This window comes from Myotis lucifugus, unplaced genomic scaffold (assembly GCF_000147115.1).
Source record: "Myotis lucifugus unplaced genomic scaffold, Myoluc2.0 scaffold_145, whole genome shotgun sequence".
NCBI lineage: Eukaryota > Metazoa > Chordata > Mammalia > Chiroptera > Vespertilionidae > Myotis > Myotis lucifugus.
In genome coordinates, this window is record NW_005871193.1 from 206,047 (window position 1) to 214,517 (window position 8,471).

An 8,471-nucleotide genomic window follows, 5' to 3' on the forward strand; every position below is an offset into this window, starting at 1 on the left:
TTTATTTACTTACTTGAAAATTAACATTTCTTTAGTTAATTTTATTTTCTATTATTTTCTGTTCGGGAATGTTCATTTTTAATTCAATTACAGTTGACATTCAATATTATATTAGCTTCAGGTGTATGGCATAGTGGTTGCATATATAATTTATGAAGTGATCCATCCTTCCGTAAGTCTGGTACCCTCACTTGACACCATGTATACTTATTACAATATTATTGACTCTGTAACTTATGCTATACTTTACATCCTGTTAAGGAATGTTCTTAGGCATCTAAATCCGGTGGCTATTAGAAATATAGCAAAGCTAACAATGGGAAAAAATAATCTAATTAGTCAAGTTATATAGTGCTATAGATCACTTTATATGTTGGCAATCAGGCTGCATGGTTCAGAGAAGCCAAAAGACAAGTCTTAGAAAACAGATTTCTTCCATGTGTGCTGAGAATAATGCTATCAAACATTTTTTGCTAAGAGACCCCTAAAATAATTTTGCAAGTATATGTAATCTTTTGCACATTTTGAAAATTGAGGTATAACTAGTGAACAATAGTGTTCCCTTCTGTAGACATGTAACTACCCAAACCAAGCTCTAGAAGAACACCTGTCACCTTAGAATATTCCCTGTGCCCCTTTCCAAGACAGTCCTACCACTTCATGGCTCTCACCCTAGATTAGTTTTCCTTTTGGCACATGTTTCATTGGACATCTGAATTTTAAGAATAAATTTTTGCCCTAGCTGGTTAGGCTCTGGATAGAGAATTCGCCTGTGGACTGAAAGTTTCCCGGTTCGATTCTAGTCAAGGGTACATGCCTGGGTTGTGGCCTCAATCTCCAGTAGGGGGCATGCAGGAGGCAGCCAATCAATGATTCTCTCATCATTGATGGCTTCAATCTCTCCTTCTCCCTCTCTCTGAAATCAATAAAAGTATATTTAAATGTTTTAAGTACTTTCAGAGGACATACTATTCAGTACATTGTGTATGTGCTTTAAAGATTTTTATCAAAGACTTGGAGCTGCAGATGGAGTTGATGGAATTTGTAGAAAATGTTCTGTCATGTAAACGGGCAAAGCCTGTTCTCAAAGTTAATGAGCCAAATCAGACTTAACTTTCAGTCAAAAAATGTTTGACTTTTTAATTAAATTTATTAACATACACTTCTTTTTGGGGGGGGGGGAGTGAATTTTTTTTTAATTAATTTATTTTTTTTGTTTGTTTTTGTTTTTTTGCTTAAAGTATTACAAAGAGTATTACATATGTCTCCTTTTCCCCCCCCCGCCCTTGACAATCCCCTGGCCTCCCCTACCCCCCAGTGTCTTAGGTCCATTGGTTATGCTTTAACGTACACTTCTGGCACAACCTTCTCCATTACAGTTCCAAAATAGAAAGATAAGGCTAGAATTCTTATAGCTCTCTTTACTGTGCTCTGTCCTCTTTTGAGAGCTCTGAGTTTTTTGGTATGTTTTTTGTCCTTGTGTTGTTGGTTTTTTAGGGGCATTGTGAGGCAGTGCCCCATAGGAAAATTCTAGGTGTGTGAGAGGCAGTCTTTTGAAAATAGAGAGTGTGGTGATGGTGAAAAGGAAAGTATTAAAGGGAAGTGTTAGATCTGAACAGCCTTTATCTGAGCATATAAATCTTTGGACTGTACATATGGTAATTAAAAATCTTTAACTTGATTTTCTTATAGATATTCCCTATCTACTTTTCCCATGGAAAAAATCTTGGTCTATGCCCAGGGTTACCAGTATGTCAGTTTGAAGAGCAAGGCCTTAGAATTACCAAATGTAAGGATCTTAATAATCACCTACATGACTTGTTTTAAAAGTTGAGCTCACGCAAACACCTTCTCCCCGGTCCCCTTCCTCAAATCACAAACATACACACTGACCCTTTGGTCTGGGCCACGGATTGTTATTTGCACAGGTGTTCCTGGAAGCCGGCACAGTGGGCCGCAGACCACACTTTTGGAAGTCTTGCCCTTAAAGAGAGGGGTTTTGCAGGTATAGGCAGTAAAATGAGTTTCCTTTATTTAGCATCACATTTAATTTCTAGAGGATAAGTTTTGTAAAAGTTGGTGATTTTAAAAATGGGGGTTATACTCAACCTTTTTTATATGCACATGAGACCAAAGGTCGGAGGTCTACTAAAGTCACAGAGCCTGAACTAGAATTCAAGTCTAAACTAGCTTAAACCAGACTCGCAGTACATCTTTAAGCCATTATTGCTTTCTTCTCCTTATTTATTAAATATTTAAATGATGGTGCTTTGCTGAATTTGAAACAACTGATAACCTTAAAATACTAGAGGATATGACTTGGCAGCCAAAATTGGACTTTACAGAGAATAGTGGCTTTTAACCCTTTTTCCCACGCGAGAGAAGGCCCAGGAAATGTCAGGCTTTCTTATATAATCAGATGAATTATTCCTCCCATTGGGAGGACAAGGAAAGGTGTCAGAGGAACCTGAAGCATTTTCTCCAGAATTGTTCCTTCTAGGCGAATGCTGCTCAAAAGTCTGCCTCTAGGCGTTTAGGGACGGACACATACACACACACACACACACACACACACACACACACATACATGCAATAAGTGGAACTAATCCTCAGTTTAATATGTTGTTAGGCTATGGTAAAGGTTCTAAAACTGGAGAGAGAGAAATTACTTTCCTCCCTATTTTCCCCCCAATACGCCTCTCTTCATGTTAGTTTAACGGCCCTCAGTTTTACTCTTTCCAGTCGAATGTTTTTGCAAGTGATAACTTAAGAGGCAGGGAGGATTGGGAATCCTGTTATTCTCCTTATGTTAAGTTTCAGTATTTTAGAAAACTTTAAAAAATTGTAAAATATGACTTGTGTTTGTAGATAGTCGATGCTAATTTTGGTACACCCTTGCACAGAATCCTCCGGTGATCCTCCATTTTCCTCCTCTTCCCCTTTGTTCACCTGGGTTTTCACTGTTCCCATTAGTACTGAGTACTTTGCTTAGAAGATCCTTGAGCTGTGTGTTTGAGCTGAAAATATAATAAGCCTACACTCGGGCTCACTGTGCCTTTATGGACCCTTTTGAGCCACTGAAAGTAATACAGAGAAGTGTATCTGCAGTATTTCTTGGTACCATATCTGAAATCCAAGATGCTGCTTCTGCACTTGGTTTTTCCTTTACCCGGGATCCCTACTCAATGTCTTCTGGGAGTGTAGCACAAGAAGCAGAATTCCTTATTTCTTGAGGGCAGAATGGTGCAGTCAGCAGTTCCTCAGGTGCAGAAACTAAACCATCTTCATCTGTTTCCGATACTGTTCTTTTTTCGGTGCCACTGCATTACAGGTACATTTTTTTTTTTTTAATTTTTCGCTAAAAGTATTACAGAGGGTATTACATAAGTGTCCTCCCCCCCCCCCCCACCCTTGACAAGCCCCTGCCCTCCCTTACCCCCCAGTGTCTTATGTCCATTAGTTATGGTTATATGGATGCATACAAGTCCTTCGGTTGATCTCTTACTCCCCTCCCTCCTGTCCCCCAACCCTCCCTGGCCTTCCCACTGCAGTTCGACAATCAGTTTGAGGCAGCTCTGCCACTGTATTTATTATTGTTCGAAAGTTTGTAATGGTCTTAATTATCCACGATAGAGTGAGATCATGTGGTATTTTTCCTTCATTGACTGGCTTGTTTCACTTAGCATAATGCTCTCCAGTTCCATCCATGCTGTTGCAAATGGTAAGAGTTCCTTCTTTTTAACAGCCGCATAGTATTCCATCGTGTAGATGTACCACAGTTTTCTAATCCATTCATCTACTGATGGGCACTTAGGCTGTTTCCAGATCTTAGCTATGGTGAATTGTGCTGCTATGAACATCTGGGTGCATATATCCTTTCTGATTGGTGTTTCTGGTTTCTTGGGATATATTCCTAGAAGTGGGATCACAGGGTCAAATGGGAGTTCCATTTCCAATTTTTTGAGGAACCTCCATACTGCCTTCCATAGTGGTTGCACCAGTCTGCATTCCCACCAGCAGTGCACAAGTGTTCCTTTTTCTCCACATCCTCTCCAGCACTTGTCGTTTGTTGATTTGTTGATGATGGCCATTCTGACAGGTGTGAGATGGTACCTCATTGTTGTTTTGATTTGCATCTCTCGGATGATTAGTGACTTTGAGCATGTTTTCATATGTCTCTTGGCTTTCTGAATGTCCTCTTTTGAAAGGTGTCTATTTAGATCCTTTGCCCATTTTTTGATTGGATTGTTTATCTTCTTTTTGTTAAGTTGTATGAGTTCCCTATAAATTTTGGAGATTAAGCCCTTATCAGATATGACGTTGGCAAATATGTTTTCCCACGAGGTGGGTTTTCTTGTTGTTTTGTTGATGGTTTCTTTTGCTGTGTACAGGTACATTTTACTCAGTGTCACTAAAGCAAGCATTTGTAGATGCAGTCTTTGCTGTTTGCTACTGTGTGATATATTCTTGACTTCCAAACACTACCATTTGTCTGTCCTTACAATGATCATATGCTCTGAGTTGTTGGAAACGTGCCAGTTTACTCCCCATTTTTGAGCATGCTATCTTCATCTCTCCCCTTTCACTCAGATGTCTTCATTGGGATGTTAAATTATATGGTCTCTGTATAGGCCATGCTTGAGTTGAAATCCTGATTGAGAGGAAAGAGCCTGTTGAAGTAGGTGTCAGTGGAGTTTATGGTATCTGTTGTATTGCGCCTTAGACTTGTGATTAATGAAATCATCCCCCATTAGCAGCACATTTCTTGTTTTTGTTATTTAAATTAATATTTATGATCATGTTATCCTGGACAAAAAGTTCAGAGCATCAATGACAAATCCTTACAAAAGCAAAGCAAATTTCTAGATTATAGTTAAAGATGTCTCCCACCCTTTAATATTAACTCATTATACTTGCACTGCACTTATATTTGATTTGCTTCTGTACTTGCTACTTAAATCAGACTTTATTAAAATATCAGACCAAGCCTTTAAAATAATAACCATTTCTCCACAGTCCATCTATGGAATAGCATAGCTTCCCAATCCAAGCTTGAATAATGGATTGGCGGTCCAGCCATGCTAGCCTGCAACCCGCCATGAACTTTTCTAATGTAAAATGGAATCACTGCCAAGCATTTGAAATATGCAGTTGTGTTTTAATAATGTATATGTATTTAGATGTGTATAATGCTTTAGGGACATTATTTTGTTTGTAAGAATTTATTTTTAAAGGTAATGATCGTTTGTAGCTTTTAAAATGCCAGTTCAATGCACTGTTGGCTTCTTTGAGAAGTCATTCATGAGAAGTTGGTGACTGTTAGGTCTTGGGTTCTACAATGCTATTATAGTGTTACCTCTTGGTTCTCTTTAGAAAGGAGTCTTGTTAACCAGCTCTCTGGTTTTTATTCTACGGAGTTACGTGAACTGAAAGTATATGTGGCTTTAGATACTGTGAACCTTGTTTTCTGTTTAGTCAGTATCTGCTTCAGTTGTTCAGACCCATGTTCTAAAGAAGAGCTCATATTGATGGTTCTACCATTGTTGGGTGTCCACGCGTCCACACACAATGTCAGGATTGATGATACTTTTGCTAAAAATGGGCGTGGTTAGAAACTAGCTGTGATTAAAATCTGCATGTCAGAAGGTAAGGGAACCTGCCTGCTCTTTGCTGTGCCACAGGTGAAGCGCACGCTGTTGGCAGATGCCTGGGCTTTTGCACTGCCATCGGCGTGTGGAGGTGACTTTGTTGGAATTGCCCACATTTGTGATGAGCAGAGTTGTGGTTTCGCATATGAGGAGAAATATTGAGGACCCTAAACTGAAAATGGGTGTCTGAGGGAGTGGTTCAAGTAAGTGGCTTCCCATGCCTAATTTGGGGATCGTTTTTCCGAATTGCTTTGACATGTCCTTTCTTTGACAGCTTTTTTTGTTTGCCATTGCTATAGCCTTCCTTTATGGGAGCTACCAGATCTCTTTCCTTCTGTGGGAGAATGTCCCATGAGCATTTTAAGATCTTTTGATGCAGTGAGCATGCAGTCCCAACTAATGTCGTTACTGGTGAATGTAGCATTGTTAAAGAAAATATAATAAATCTACACTTTGATTTACTGTACCTCTATCAAGAGCTTTTCGAATGGCTAAACATGTTACAGAGAAAGAGTTGTATCTGCAGAAAAGCTGGTCAGTATTTCTCGGTAGCTTTTCTGAAATTCAAGGTGCTACTTCTGCAGATGGTTTTCCTTATCGGGGAGCAGAGCACAGCAAGTAGAATTCCTCATTTCCTGGAGGCAGAATGGGTCAGAGATCTAAAAGGGCCAAATAGTGCTATCAGCAGTTCCTTTCTCAGGACAGTTGGTGGAATTTGGCAAATGCTTTATTGAAAATTGATATTATTATAGCACCAAGAGTTTGTCGGGGCATCTAATTTCTTATCCCAAGGCGTTTTTAGTTCGCTGTTGACTTAGCAGCGATTAGTTTGGTGGCAGACAGTTCCCCTTCCTTCCTCCCTTACTGTTTTTCCCTTGGAGCTCGAAGTTATTCTCTACTCTTAGGTATTGCTTTTACACCAAAGGCCTTCTGTATACCACGTCTTTAGATAAGATTCTGCTTTTCCAGTCAGTCCCCGGAATGTTTCTGTTGCAGTTAGTTGGTGGATTTTAGCAATAAGGAAGGGAAGCTGTGACATCAGAGTTACTGATGGAACACAGTTTGTGACAGCAGTTCCCTTGGTGTGTGCCATAGGGGAACAGGGCAATGAGCTCCCCTGTGCCTCAGCGCTCAGAAATTGAGGTCAGCCTTCCCTCTTCAGGGGGATTGTATCTTTCCCCTCTAGGTGGCATTGTTTTTTCATTTTCTCTTAATAAGAATCAAAATGTCTCCTTTGGTTTTTTCTTTCCCCCGTATAAAAGTAGTGGATAGTGTATTCAAAGGGGAATGAAACCTTTCCGGCCCCTTGGCACTTGGCAAGGTAGGGTCTTAAGCAGCCTGTGGATGGGACTCTCCGTAGGTTATAGCTGGACACTCTTAAGTGCCTCTCAGAGATGAGTAAGATTGTTCCACCACCGTGAGTCCAGTCTCGACCTTTTCACACCACAGTTTTTCTCTTTGTACCTCATAGTACCTCATAGTCTGTTAACCGTGGGGGAGCAACTTAAACTATAACTGCCTTGAGTAAGATATTAGAAGTTGTTATGCCCTTGGAGACCAAGCTCTGGGATTTTCATAAAGTGGGAGAAAATGGCGATTCAAAATAGCTTCGAATAGTGGCCAGCTCACTGGAGCGAGGGAAGGAGACTGTCGTGTGCCCACCTGGTCTTTGTAAGTCCACTGAGTTAATAGCCCTGCGTCTTTTGTTTTTGCACTATGTAATGCTTTTAATACCTGTTGATTCTGTTGTGCTTTGTGTAATAAATATTTTTATTTTGCCATTTTGTGGTGTCATTATTGGGGAAATAGGGAATTTTGTTTGTATACAGCAAAATCTCATTTCCTGTTTTGACATACGATCTTTGGTCTGATTTGGGGATGAAGAGAATAGCTTTTGCCATAGAAGTTGTTATATAGTCAAACAACAGTTTTTGATCTTTCCCCCCAGTTAGCTTTAGAGTCATTATATTTCATTTTTAGGTTCCTAATCCTGAAGTAAACTTCAAACATTTGCAGAATATTTTTTAACTGAATTGTGGAGGTTTCCCCCCCTTAGAGACCTTGAGAACTAGAGAGTAGAGAGAGCCTGCATGTCCGGAGTGGTTTCAGCAAGCCCCAGGCACGTGTGTGCAGAACTCTTCTGAGCCCATGATCATATCAGCTTGTCCACGCGCTTTGCTATTGAAGAGGTTTCACGTGGTGAGAGGACGGATTTGTCTCCAGTTTACAAAGAGGTGTCAGGTGAATTGTGTCAAGTGCCAAGGTACTGAGGGTTTGTCACAAAGTGCTCAGTGCTTAGCATCTGCTAGGGCAGTGGTTCTCAACCTTGGCTGCACATTAGAATCACCTGGGAATCTTTTTTAAATCCTGATTTCTGGGCCTCATCCTCCGGAAATGTTATGGGGTGGGGCCACAACATTAGTAACAAACAGAATTCCCGGAGGACGAGGCCCAGAAATCAGGATTTTAAAAGATTCCCAGGTGATTCTAATGTGCAGCCAAGGTTGAGAACCACTGTGCTAGGGACTGTAGCAGTGGTCCTTAAACTTTTGGGGATTATAGCCCCCTTTGAAAAGGGAATGACATTTAAGAAATCTCATAAAACACAACATTTTGTGTTCACTTTCAGGAGCTACATGGAAGCCACAGGTCTGTGGCCTTCAGGTTCTGTTCTTTGGAGGGATACCAGGAAGGTGAGCCTGCCCACAAAGCTTGCTGGCCCACGTGCCTTCAGAAGGCTGTTCCCTTAGCACTGAGCCCATTGAGATGCGTGAAGGTCTGGCCAGCTGTCCAGCGCTTATGGCCACACATAGTAGTTGCAGG

General features: G+C 40.6%; 1 long non-coding RNA gene across 1 annotated transcript; it reads left to right on the forward strand.

Annotated features, from left to right (window-relative positions):
• Nucleotides 1-1,253: 1,253 nt before the first annotated feature.
• Nucleotides 1,254-7,429, forward strand: LOC106698179. The gene is made up of 2 exons (XR_001349450.2): nt 1,254-3,331; nt 4,392-7,429. It is a non-coding gene; the product is annotated as an uncharacterized LOC106698179 (long non-coding RNA).
• The last annotated feature ends 1,042 nt before the right edge of the window (nt 7,430-8,471 follow it).